This window comes from Apium graveolens, chromosome 5, assembly GCF_009905375.1.
Source record: "Apium graveolens cultivar Ventura chromosome 5, ASM990537v1, whole genome shotgun sequence".
Classification (NCBI taxonomy): domain Eukaryota; kingdom Viridiplantae; phylum Streptophyta; class Magnoliopsida; order Apiales; family Apiaceae; genus Apium; species Apium graveolens.
The window spans coordinates 61,044,820-61,058,736 of record NC_133651.1 but is presented as its reverse complement, the minus strand read 5'-3'; the positions used below and the strand labels follow the sequence as shown (position 1 = coordinate 61,058,736).

Sequence of the window (13,917 nt, the reverse complement as noted above, 5' to 3'; positions counted from 1 at the left end):
TAGTCTCTTTGATTTGAGTCCAAGATGGGGTTCCTTGAACTCTTAGAAAAATTTTAGGGTTTTTCTTTGATTTGTTGCCCCCTAACTCTGGGTTCTTATGAATTTGAGACCCCGGGGGTTGACTTAGTTAGTCTCTTTGATTTGTGTTCAGGGTGGGGTTCGTTGAACTACTTAGAAAATTTTTAGGGTTTTTTTTTATTTGTTGCCCCCTAACTCCGGGGTCTTATGAATTTGAGACCCCAAGGTTGACTTGGTTAGTCTCTTTGACTTGAAACTTAATTTGAGATAAGGACGGATGGTTAAGGACAGGCTGTCCTTGATTTGACCGGACTCTGAAAAGCAACGGCTAAAATTTCGGGGTGTCTGGAGTCTGTTGGAATTCCATCTGGACTGACAAATATTTATGTATGTATATACATGTATATTTGAGTGCACAAAACGCTTCCCCCCCCCCCTTTTTTGAAAAGACGTGCCTTTGCAATAATTACCGTGACAAGAGGTATAATAACTGTTCTGCAGTTATTATTTGTGGACCAATGGGAAGCCGCCCCGTGGCGTGGACGTTTTTTTGGCCAAAAAACAGTTCACCTCTTTTCCTCTTTCTCTCACTCTCCTATACATACTTACAACCCCTTCTTCTATTTTCTTTTACGCGCATACAAGGTTGAGAGAAAACACTGAGAATTTGTCGAAAATTTTGAAGCTTTTTGTTTGAAACCTCTCTCTTTCTCCTGTTACTTGTAAGTTTCTTTACTTTTCTTTCACTTTTCCTGTTCTCTTTCGACTCTGTGCCTTACATGCCATCAATTTGTGAGACTATGGTCTCGATACTTTGTAGTTTTTGTTCGAGTTTTGCAACTGATTCGCTGCTTTAAACTTGAGTTTGTGTGGTTGTAATGTTGTGTATAGCATTGCAGTTTTTTATATTTGTTTTGTGTGTGAAACACCGATTTTGCTAAATTTCTATGCGAAAAAATGGGTTTTTGGAAGTGTAGAGTTTAGCTGAGTCCGGGGTCTGTTCTTGGTTTGTGTTTTTGGCTAAAATTGTATATATTTTGTGTAGATCTTGTGTTTGACCTTGGATTTGTATAATACACGCTTCTGAATTTCTCTTGTTTGGTTTTTATTTTTGTGTTCGGGTTCGGGTGTGGCATTGACTCCGGGGTGCGTAGATATATATATATATATATATATATATATATGTATGTATGTATGTATATATGTATGTATAGTATATGCAAGGTATGAGATTTAAGCAAACAGCTAACCTTAAGAAACGGAACCCGGACAAACCTGAATTTATAGGCGAGATAGAACCTAACTCTTCCTCTTCATCTTCCAGTAGAGATTCCTTAGAAATGCCTCCTCGTGCAGAGAGACCGGTCCAAGTGTTAGCCGAAACCTTAGTTCCGGGGCCCAGGGGTACCCTGTCTAACGACAATGGGTCCTGGGAGTACGTAGACCATTATTTTGTCCAGTGTAGGAGAGACCCCAGGCCCCTGGGTTTTATTACAGAGATTTGTCCGAGGTTTATGGGGGCCCGGAGGGCTTATATAGGAGAGAGCCGTATGATGAGGCGGTCATGGACAGAAAGTTCTTTAATGCCCTGAGGTTAAGATATGAGTGTGGCCCTGTGCATAAAGAGATCGGGGAGAAGAATACCGATGTCGAGGTAGATAGTGCATTTTGGCTCGCGTTTAACCTTGGGGATGAGTATGAGTGGAGGTTGCTGGAGGCCCATGAGAGTGTTTATCACATATCGGCTGGGACTTATGTCAGGATACCCTTAGAGCATCTCCGGGAATGTGCTTAGGCCTGCATCATTTCACCAAATCCCTCTGCCGAGATGTGTATGGGATTCCCTTCACTCAGTTGGCCCCGAACTCGGTGAAGTGGATTAGTTGGTTCCTGGCTTGCTGTCATGCCAAAGATTACCTGCCCACATTTAGGCTCTTGCACCATCTCTTTAGGATTATAATATCTATAAGTAGGCCGATATATGAGCTACTGTTTTGGATTAAGGATTGTGGGTTTCCGTCCGACAAGATGGTTCTCCCGGTTAGCATGCTAACCTCCCTTAAGGGTTGGCACTGGGAGTTCATATTTTTCCAGGGTGGGGATTTGGAGTTCATGCCACTTCACAAATTTAATTTCAAAACAGATAAATTTCCGTTCCAGAGGCTCAGACAAGGCGCTCTCACGATGTTGTATGCCTTATGTGGGGAACTCGGAGCACAGTGGACCCGGGACACTTTTAACAATAATGTGAATATGCATGATGCCGGATGTAAGTCACTTTTCCTTAATTTTTTCCTTGCTTTTTATTATTATTGTCTTCTTTTATTCGGGCCTAATATTTGAATTGTTGCTACTTTAGGTATTCCGAAGTTGATACCGTATCCAAGCAATATGTCTGCACATTTGAAGGATTTGGTTGCGAGGTGTAGGTGGATTGGGGGTCTGAACAGTCTGGACAGCGGTAAGAAGAAAGTTGGTGAAGCTGAAGATGGTGGTGCTGGTTCGGGAGCTGGACCGGTTGCGGCTACACGTCCGGGGAGAACTACTATCCAGATCAATGAGCCTCGGGAGGAAGCGGTGAAAGAAAAGGAGAAGGAGCAGCAGAAGGCTCCGAGAAAGAGGAAGAATGTGTCTGCGGAGACCAGGGAGGAGGGAGCCGAGGGGTCTGGGAGCCAGGCTTCTAAGAAGGTTGCTACGGAGATGACCCCGGATACGCCTGAAACCCTTAAGGCATTGTTGGCTAGTTTCACTCCAGAGACTCGCCAGAAGGAATTATTTGGAAACTACGCCACAACTGTCAAGAGGAGGCAGTATCGGATGGAGCCTCTCGAAGACTTTCTTGTTTCTATGCAGGAGGATATCACTGTTGTAAGTATTTGCTTTAGTTTTGTACTTGTCTTTTTTCTGTGTTTTTATTCTTCAGTTTTGACTCGTATTTGTTCGCAGGCCAACTCCCGGATTGCAGGCTTGGTGGCCATTACCCGGACTCTGAAGGTGAAAGCTGAGGCTGGGGATGTTGCTAAGACTCAGGCTGAGAATTTGGCCCGGGAGCTGAAGGAGCTGAAAGAGGCTAATGCCAAGGAGATTGAGGCTCACAAGAAGCTCTTGGCTAGAATCAGGGCGGGGCAGAATCAGGCTGAGGCCTCTGTCTGGGAGATGAGGGGGGAGAACCGGAAGCTGGCTGCGAGGCCAACTGCGGAAGAAGTTTTAGCCAGCTTTCGGGGGACCCTAGCTTATTTCGAGGAGTTGAACGAGAAATCCCCGGAGAAGATCCAGATATGTTGAAGGGTTGCCTCTCGGTACCTTGCGGATTGCCCCAGGGGTACCATTGATGCCTTCTTTGAGAAGTACATTGAGGAGAAGACCCCTCTGGAGAATGAAGCTAATGTCATCTTGGCTAGAGAGTCCGGGGTTGGACCGTCAACTAATGCTTCTCTTATTTCCGAGCCTCCTCTAGCCCCGCAACCGCCACTTCCTCAGAAAGATCCGGAGCAGCCTCCTTCTCCTCCCTCCGAGCCAGCAGCTGAAGATTGATATGTTTGGCCCTCGTGCCATGTAATTTGAATTTGATATTTTTAAGTGATTCTAAACTAAGCACCTGGCTTTTTAAATTTGTATGTATGTTAGATTCTTCCGGGGTCAGTTTCCCCGGATTCATTTATATTATATCTTGTTTTCTCGCATTTGCCTTGTAGGGATGAATTTTAACATATTTGAAAATTTTTCCAAGTACACGTTGTTTGTGTTTTTAACCCCATGTAGAGGTAAAAATTTTAATTTTTAGAAATTTTCTAAGTATACATGGGTTGTGTTTCTCGACCCCGGGCAGGGGTAAAAATTTCAATTTTTAGAAATTTTCTAAGTACACATGGGTTGTGTTTTTAGCCCCGGGCAGGGTAAAATTTTCAGTTTTTAGAATTTTTTTAAGTAAACATGGGTTGTGTTTTTCGATCCCGGGAAGGGGTAAAAATTTCAATTTTTAGAAATTTTCTAAGTACACATGGGTTGTGTTTTTTGACCCCGTGCAGGGGTAAAAATTTCAATTTTTAGAAATTTTCTAAGTACACATGGGTTGTGTTTTTTGGCCCCGGGCAGGGGTAAAAATTTCAATTTTTAAATTTTTTTTAAGTACACATGGGTTGTGTTTTTCAGCCCCGGGCAGGGGTAAAAATTTCAATTTTTAGAAATTTTCTAAGTACACGTGAGTTGTGTTTTTCGATCTCGGGCATGGGTAAAAATTTCAATTTTTAGAAATTTTCTAAATACACATGGGTTGTGTTTTTCGGCCCCGGACAGAGGTAACAATTTTTATTTTTAGAAATTTTTCTAAGTACACGTGGGTTGTGTTTTTTGACACAAGGCAGGGGTAAAAATTTCAATTTTTAGAAATTTTCTAAGTATACATGGGTTGTGTTTTTCGACCCCGGGCAGGGGTAAAAATTTCAATTTTTAGAAATTTTTTAAGTACACATGGGTTGTGTTTTTGGCCCCGGGCAGGGGTTAAAAATTTCAATTTTTAGAATTTTTCTAAGTACGCATGGATTGTGTTTTTCGACCCCGGGCAGTGGTAAAAATTTCAATTTTAGAAATTTTCTAAGTACATATGGGTTGTATTTTTTGACCCCGGGCAGGGGTAAAAATTACAATTTTTAGAAATTTTCTCAGTCATAAATTTATCTAAGTCATGCATTTTGGTGTGCATATAATGGCAATAATCAAACAATAGAATGAAATTGTTCTAAGCTATTGGATGCTCAAAATAAGTTTTATCATTTAAATGGAAATAATTTAGAGTGTACATTCCGGGTCGAACAAATACAGATTTCAAATCATTTAATTAGGAAATAAGGTGTAAAGCATAATATAATGTAACATGTAATCGAGGATTTATAACTCAACAGGAAAACAGAAATAGATAAACAATATTAAACTGTGAAGCACAGGAACCCTACAGATGAAGAAATTATAAACACAAAGAACCAAATAATGTGATTGACTCGTTAAGTCCTCCAACAGATCATGGGAAGAAGTTCATTGTCATATTTAAGCAGCCATGAAGAATAAGACATCAAGGGACTTTAAGCATCAGTTGCATGTATTGATTTCAAGTGTTACATATCAAGGGTTTAGTGAGAGAAACAATGGATAAACATCAGTCTGTATTAACTCAGGAACACAAGACAAATTGAATTATGATCCTCTCAATGCTAGTTGTTTTTGAACCAGACCAGTGCACCAAACATCAATATTCAAGAAAGTATTTTGATTCAATCACGGAAGAAAATTGATTGATACATTGAAGAATGGTTTGACAAAGAGCTAAAATACTCTAAGTCATGACAGCTCTCTCTATCTAGTCGCCACAGGAGTACTTGTCGCCACAGAGCTGTTATCAGAGTTATGCACAAGACAACTCCGTCGCCATAGAGCTGTCGCCACAGAGCTGTCACCACAGAGATATGCACAAGACAACTTTGTCGCCACAGAGCTGTAGCCACAGAGTTGTCGCCACAGAGCTGTCGCCACAGAGCTGTCACCACAGAGATATGCACAAGACAACTCTGTCGCCACAGAGCTGTCGCCACAGAGAAGGCACAGGGGAAGCTGTCGCCAGAGAGAAGGCACAGGGGATGCTGTCGCCACAGAGCTGTCGCCATAGATGTGTTGTTCACTGATTTGAAGTGCAGAAAATTTAATGAAATGAGTGGACAAGAATTGGCCACCTGTCCATTGAATTTGAAAAGACTACCGAAGCAAATTGAATATATTTTCATTCAGTTAGTTATCTTCTTCAGCAAACACATAAAGTTTACGAGAGCTCCATTAAAGCTTCACATTTATTATCTTTGTAAACATACTGTTATGCTGCTGAATTTATTGTAGCTAATCAATAAATTGATTAGATTGTAGCAACCTCAAGGTTTATATTAATAAAACAATATATTCCTCGAATTGTTTTGTGTTATTTTTGATTCCGTACTTTTAACGAAGAACTTGAAACAAATTGAAAAAGATTGTAGGTATCGTATTCAACCCCCCCCCTTCTATGATACTTTGGGACTAACAATTTGTATCAGAGCTTGTTGATTGACATACAAATCAAGATCCGGAGAAAGAAACTAGTTCTTGAAAAATTTCTTGAATTTTTTAATTTTCAAAAATTTTTATTTCTTGAAATTTTTGAACTTTAAATAATTTAATTCCGCCAAGATGATGAACAACCAAAGAATTGGAAGTATAAAGGTTCCCCCATTCGATAGAGATAATTATAACCTATGGAAGAAAAAGATGATGCTGTTTATGAAAGCTTCGAATCCACTTTACATTGGGATATTACTGAATGGACCTTATGTTCCGATGGAAGTAGTTGCTGAATCCACAACCCCAACTAGTGTGAGAATTCCTTCTTCATCCACTCTCAGGGATCCGTCTAAATATACGGAAACTGATAAGGAGTTGATAAATCTGGACACAAGCCTTCAACTCATAATTGTGGAATCGACCGATAATGATATGAGCCATCAACTTCTAGGATGTAACAGTGCAAAAGATATATGGGATACATTGAGCTTTTGATGGAAGGAATAGAAGAAGTCAAAGAAAACGGGATGGATATTCTAACGACTCAGTATGAGGCATTCAAACTTCAACCCGGAGAAGCACTATCTTCACTCTTTGAGAGATATACAATACTGTTAAGTGAATCAAAGCTGCAAGGGAAAGTTTACCCTATACGAGAGTCTAACAGAAAGTTTATGCTGACGCTCCCAGTTCACCTGGAACAAAAGAACACATCAATCAGGGAAAGAGCGGATTTTATTACTATATCCATGGATGTCTATGGTAAGCTAAGAACACATGAGCTGGAGCAAGAGCAGAGAGCTATTATCTATGGACCTGGTTCTATTAACAGTAAGAGTATGGCACTTGCAAAAACCACTACACTTGTAGTTCGTGAACCTGAATATCAAGAAAATAAGGTTGCACCCTTTTCAATAATTAAAGAAATTGTCATAGCTGAAATTGCTCATGGTGAGCCAAAAGATGAAAGTGAGTTTTATACTCAAGAGGAACTTGAACAGTTGGAGGACAAATCTATGGCATACATGGCTGCAAAATTTAGTCATATTAGATTCAGAAGAAAGCCCAACTACAAACCAAGGGGTTCATCAGGGAGATTTCAGAAAGAAAACTACTCGTCAGGGTCAAGCTCCAGAGGAGGCTACAAGTCAAGTTATATAGACAAGAGTAAAACCAGATGCTACAATCGTAATGAGTTAGGGCACTTTGCATCTGATTGCAAAAAGCCTAAGGCAGTTAAATTAAATGATTCTTATGAAAAGAAGGAAACTTATGAAGATCTGAAAAGGAAGAATGAGAAGCTGAAACAGAAGCTGAATGTTTATGTGGTAAAGAAAAAGGGAAGAGCATACATTGCTAAAGGAAAAAGCTGGGATGATACTGATTCGGATGAAGAGGAAGAGTATATAAATCTGGCTCTTCTGGCAGACTCTGCAGAGGAATCACCACAATCATCTCAGGTTCCTGAACTTATCACTATAGATATGTCTATATCTGAATACAAATCTACTGTGCATGAGCTTACTTTAGAATTGTATAATGTTCATACTAGCATGCTTGCATATAAAATGGAAAATGATAAGTTAGTTCTTAAATCTGAGAGTTTAACCTCTAGAAATGAAGAACTAGAATTGCTGGTAGTTGGACTAGAAGAACTTAAGCAAAAGAATGAATATCTAGAGAATAAGGTTAAGTACAATGCAGGCATAGAAGCCATTCTTAGAACTCAAATTGCTGATATAGAGAAGAAGTTACAGGCATTTAAGAATGCAGCTTTGACTCAGAAGGAGATAATAGATAGTCAAAGATCTAAATCTAAGACTTCAATAGGACTTGACTATTCTAAGCTGGACAATAAGAAACATAGTGGTACATCTGAGATAACCATGTTTGTCTCAGAAAAGGTTCCATATGTTATTAAGGATACTGTATCTCCGTTATTCACTGAGTCTGTTTCAGAACCTTTGGATGAAGTAAGTTTGCTAATCAATGAGGAATTGATTGCTGAAGATAGAGAGAAGGTAGAGGAATCCCCTAAGACTCATAAGGCTCCAGTTAGTAAAGCTAAACCCATAACTGACCTAGGTGCTAAGGTGGATAGAAAGGAACCTGATACACTTAAGAAACCAGAACCAATAGTCAACCCTAAGACTGGTGAAAGTGTTAAGGTTAAGACTAAGAATAACAGGAATGGAAAGGTAGGTGTTAATAAGAAATCTGATTTTGCATCTTCTTCATCTGCATCTAGGTTGCTTTGTAATAATTGCAATTTTGCTGCACACCTTACACATGCATGCACTAAAGATAAAGTGTAATCTATTGCAACTTCCAGTATGCCTGCCATGCTTAACATGCCTAGTTTTCATGAACCCTGTGGTGTAGTTGGATGTATGCCATGTGCATTTGTTACCGTGTCTGAATATTTTAAAGTTTATCATGCAACTACTAGCACTTGCACTGACACTAAGACAAGCATGGGTAATGAGCACACACAGGCTAAGACTGTAGTACCTCATGTCTCTAAGTTTCACATCTATGATAAGACTAGCACTGAGAAGGAGTCAGTCAAAGTGAAAACTAAGCCTATAAAGGTTTCATTTGTTGATATTGTTTCTACCCCTAAATCTTCAGGACCCAAGAAAGCTTGGGTACCAAAGTCTTCTTAATCAATCTGTGTTTGCAGGGTAAGGTGAGAAAGGAAAAGATCATGTGGATTCTGGACAGTGGATGTTCCAGGCACATGACAGGAGAAAAGTCCTTGCTCATAGGTGTGGTTGAGAAAGCTGGCCCTATAGTTACCTTTGGAGATGACATCAAAGGATTTACTAAGGGATATGGCAATTTGAAAATTGGCAATGTCATCATTGAAAACATCTCTCTTGTGGAAGGATTAAAGCATAATCTTTTGAGCATAAGTCAGTTTTGTGATAGGGAATACAATGTTGATTTTAGAACAGAATGATATTTGATCTCTCACAGGAAAGATGAGAAGCTTGCTTTACAGGGGGTAAGGAAAGGTAATCTGTACGTAGCTGACTTGAAGTCTACCTGTGATGGAGTAAGCGGATGTTTCTACAGCAAAGCTTCATCAGAGTAAGTTGGCTATGGCATAAGAAGCTCTCGCACTTGAACTCCAAGACAATGAACTCCTTGATCAAGAGAGAACTAGTGAGAGGACTACCACAGATTGAATTCTATCAAGAAGGACTCTGTGAAGCATGTGAAAAAGGGAAATCAAAGAACGCATCACACAAAAGCAAGGAAATGACAAGTATAACTGAACCTCTTCAGTTGATTCACATGGATTTATTTGGTCCAGTGAACGTATTGTCACTATCAAGGAAAATATATGCTTTAGTGATGGTCGATGATTTCTCCAAGTACACATGGGTGTTGTTTTTACAATCCAAGGATGAAGCACCTCAGATGATAGTGGATCATATAAAGAAGATTGAGATGGAAGCGAAACTACCTGTTAGAAAGATGATATCAGATAATGGGACATAATTCAAGAATGCATTTCTAAATGAATTCTATAAGGAGAAAGGTATTTCGAGACAGTATTCAGCTCCAAGGACTCCACAATAAAACGGGGTAGTAGAAAGGAAGAATCGTACCTTGGTTGAAGCAGCAAGGACTATGCTAAGTGAATCAAGACTTCCTACCTACTTTTAGGCTGAAGCCGTCAACATAGCATGTTATACTCAAAATTGTACCCTGATTAATAAAGATCATGACAAGACTTCTTATGAGATAATGGCTGACAAGAAACCAACACTGAAATACTTCCATGTGTTTGGTGCTACATGCTTTGTGCTGAAGGAAGGAAATGAACATCTAGGAAAGTTTGATGTTAAAGCAGAAGAAGGCATATTTCTTTGCTATTCTCTGGAATCTAAAGCTTATAGGGTTTATATGATTGCTGATCAGAAGGTGATTGAAAGCCTTAATGTAACATTCGATGACACCAAGTTGGCAAGCCTGCAGAGAGAAAAGGATTCTGAATCTCTGAAATTTGAAAATCTATCAGATGATCCTTTGGATACAATAGAACCTGAGATTGCTAGAACTGTGCATGTGGTACATGGCAATGTTGATTCAGGATCAAGTGGTGATAATGGTGGAAACAATGATCATGATAATTATTTAGGAACCCAATCAAGAACCACTATAAACAGATCAGAATCATCCAGTCATGGTGACAGCAACTCAGGGGGAGCAGAAAGAGGATCTATAGTTCACACTCAACATCAGACTGAACAAGGGGAAATATCAAGATCATATCTGCCTCGTCAAAGAGTTTGGAACAGAGACCATCCCTTTGAATTGATCATTGATGATCTTGACACAGGAGTAAGAACTAGACATGCCACTCAGAATGAATGTCACTTTTCAGGGTTTCTTTCAGAAATGGAACCTAAGAAAGTGGATGAGGCACTGGAAGATCCAGATTGGGTTATTGCTATGCAAGAAGAACTCAATCAGTTCGAAAGGCAGAAGGTATGGAAACTGGTACCCCGACCAAAGGACAAGTCAGTGATAGGGACTAAATGGGTATTCAGAAATAAGCTAGATGAAGATAGCATTGTAACGAGAAACAAATCCAGACTGGTAACTAAAGGTTACTCTCAAGAAGAGGGTGTAGATTATGACGAAACCTATGCACCAGTGGCTAGACTTGAGGCAATCAAGATGTTTCTGGAATTCGCAGCATATTCAGAATTTAAAGTTTATTAAATGGACGTGAAGATGGGGAGCTAGAAGAAGAAGTGTATGTGGAACAACCACCAGGTTTTGAAGATCCAAATCTGGCTAATTTTGTATACTTTATATTCAAAGCTCTCTATGGTCTTAAGCAAGCTCCAAGGACATGGTATGACACTCTCTCTGAGTTTTTACTTGAAAATGGTTTTACTAGAGGTGTCATAGATAAAACTCTGTTTCATAAAATGCATAAATCTGATATGATATTAGTTCAAGTATATGTTGACGATATTATATTTGGTTCTACTAATGATGATATTTGCAAGAGATTCTCTAAGCTAATGTAGAGGAAGTACGAGATGAGTATGATGGGAGAGTTGAACTACTTTCTTGGTTTACAAGTGAGTCAAAGGAAAGATGGAATATTCATTTGTCAATCCAAGTATATCAGAGAACTTCTCAAGAAGTATAATCTGGAAGATTCAACTCCAGCAAAGACTCTCATGCTAACAACCTCCAAGCTTGATCAGGACAAAACTGGTAAGAAATTTGACATCACAAGGTACAGAGGTATGATAGGCTCATTACTATATCTCACAGCAAGTAGACCAGTGATAAGTGGAATTTTATACCACTTAGAACGTCTTAAAATGGCTTAAATTGGTGTCTTGAAATCAAGTATTTTGTGTATTTGATGCGTTTTTCTAGTGTTTATGCATTTCAGGGTATTAGTTGCATTTCGGGGGAGGAATCATCAAGAATAAGCCTTGGCATGTGTTCACCATTGCGAGAGGAAAGAAACGGGCAGATTACGGCGAAGAAACGGAGCAAAATCAGATTTTTTCCAGTAGAGGTCTGAGCGCCGCTGAGCGGCCGCGCAGGGTCGGGGAAAAAATATATTATTTCAGGACTTCTACTTCTGTTTGGTTTCCACTTCTATGTAATCTGAGTTTTATGGGACTATTATATAAGTAGATTTGAGACGTTTTCACAAGTGTGGATTGAAGAAGATTGTGTTTTTACGCAAGGAGCAAAAGAGATAAGGAAGAAGACCGATTTAGCACACCGCAACGAAGAGGAAGCATATTTTCTTGTGATTCTTGTTTTGTTGTAACGTTGGATGCTAGTTTTCTTACTTTGAACTTATTTACTCTTGTGACGTACTCTGTTTTAATATAATTAGTTTAGTTATTATTTTCTTGTGTTTGCTTATCATGATTTCATATGAACCCATGATGACGATAAGTGCTATTATGGGCTAATCGTGATCATGGGGTTGCAACGGATTTATTATGGAATTCTTTAGTTAATTGTTTTATACTTTAGTGTGTGATGATTGTATGATATCTAGTATTGGTTGTGCGTATTCGTCTTATGTACGTCGCGAACATATAAGATAGGGTGTTAATCTCTTGTGAAGCGATGGTGGATCTTGAGATTTAGAACTTGCCATGCTAGCATAGGTTCATGTACGTTGTGCATGATTAGTGGGTAACTCTAACAGTTTTATTTGCCCTATGTAATCAAAAGGAATAAGTTATGCTTAAATCGTTGTGTTGTCAATTTCTGTAGACATATAGGAACTCAACATAATTGATGACTATTCAACTTCTATCTTAATTGTGGATGTTTGGTAGAATGGTATTAGTACAATGAAAGTTGGCTTTTATCAGTTTCGTGTTATTCGATTAATATCATCACTGTCACATGCTAAAGGTAATAACAATGGCTATTGAAGGAAGTAATAATGAAGTTGTGATCTCATGAGTGTTTTATTATTGATAATTTGAAGTGTTAAGTAAGTGATTAATTAAGTAGTTAATTGTAGTTAATATTTAATCAACAATCTTAAGTGTTAGTGTCTTAACATTGAGAAGTAATCATACATTGGTGAGTGAGTTTAATTAGACAATAATTTAGTCTGAGTCTCTGTGGGAACGAACTAGAAAGTATTCTATATTACTTGCGAACGCGTATACTTGCGTGAATATTAGCGCGTGTTTTCGCCCTAACAAGTTTTTGGCGCCGCTGCCGGGGACTCGGCGTATTTGTTTAGTTTATATACTCACCATCATTGGTCATTAGGACTCAGTGATTAGGACGTAGTAGTTAATTATTATTTCCGGTTGTGTTTCAGGTACTTTAGCAAGCGTTTATGCAAACTCGTTCTCGTGCTCGCAAGAGGACTTTAGATACAGCTGAGGAGACAGACGAAGTTCTTGATATTCCGGAGAAGTTAAATTTTGAGGATTCGGATTCAGGAACTGAGCGGAAAGAACCAGTAAACATGGGAGATCGTATTGTTCAAGCTGATCCAGCTCTTATGAATTTTTCTCGGCCTAAAATTGATGACATTCAGTCAAGCATCCTTCATTCGGCTATTCAAGCTAACACCTTTGAAATCAAGCCGGGCACTATTCAAATGGTGCAGAATTATGTTTCTTTTGGAGGAGCGGCAACTGAAGACCCCAACATGTACATAAGGAATTTTGTCGAGATCTGCAGCACTTTTAAGTATAATGGCGTGACTGATGAGGCTATCAAGTTGAGGCTTTTCCCATTCTCACTGAGGGACAAGGCTAAAGACTGGTTACATTCTGAACCAGCTGGGTCCATCACTACGTGGCAAGATCTTGCACAAAAGTTTCTGGTGAAGTTTTATCCGATGGCAAAGACTGCTGCTATGAGGAGTGCTCTTACTCAGTTTGCGCAGCAACCTACAGAATCTATGTGCGAGGCTTGGGAACGCTACAAGGAAATGTTGAGAAAATGTTCACATCATGGAATGCCGGATTGGATGGTGATCACGGGTTTCTATAATGGTCTGGGGGCCCAATCTCGGCCCATGCTCGATGCAGCAGCTGGAGGCGCCTTATGGGCTAAAAGCTATACTGAGGCGTATAATCTTATAGAGACGATGGCTGCAATGAGCATCAAAACCCAACTCAGAGGATGACGTCAGGCAAGGTAGCAGGTATTCTGGAAGTTGATGCAGCCACCGCTATTGCAGCCCAGCTCCAAGCGCTATCAATGAAGGTTGATTCTTTGGCTATATATGGAGTTAATCAAATAGCTATGGTTTGTGAGCTTTGTGCAGGTTCTCATGCTACGGAT

At 39.5% G+C, this 13,917-nt stretch overlaps 1 non-coding gene across 1 annotated transcript; it reads right to left on the bottom strand.

Annotated features, from left to right (window-relative positions):
• Nucleotides 1-13,483: 13,483 nt before the first annotated feature.
• Nucleotides 13,484-13,590, bottom strand: LOC141662945 (small nucleolar RNA R71). The gene has a single exon (XR_012551044.1). It is a non-coding gene; the product is annotated as a small nucleolar RNA R71 (small nucleolar RNA).
• Nucleotides 13,591-13,917: the final 327 nt, after the last annotated feature.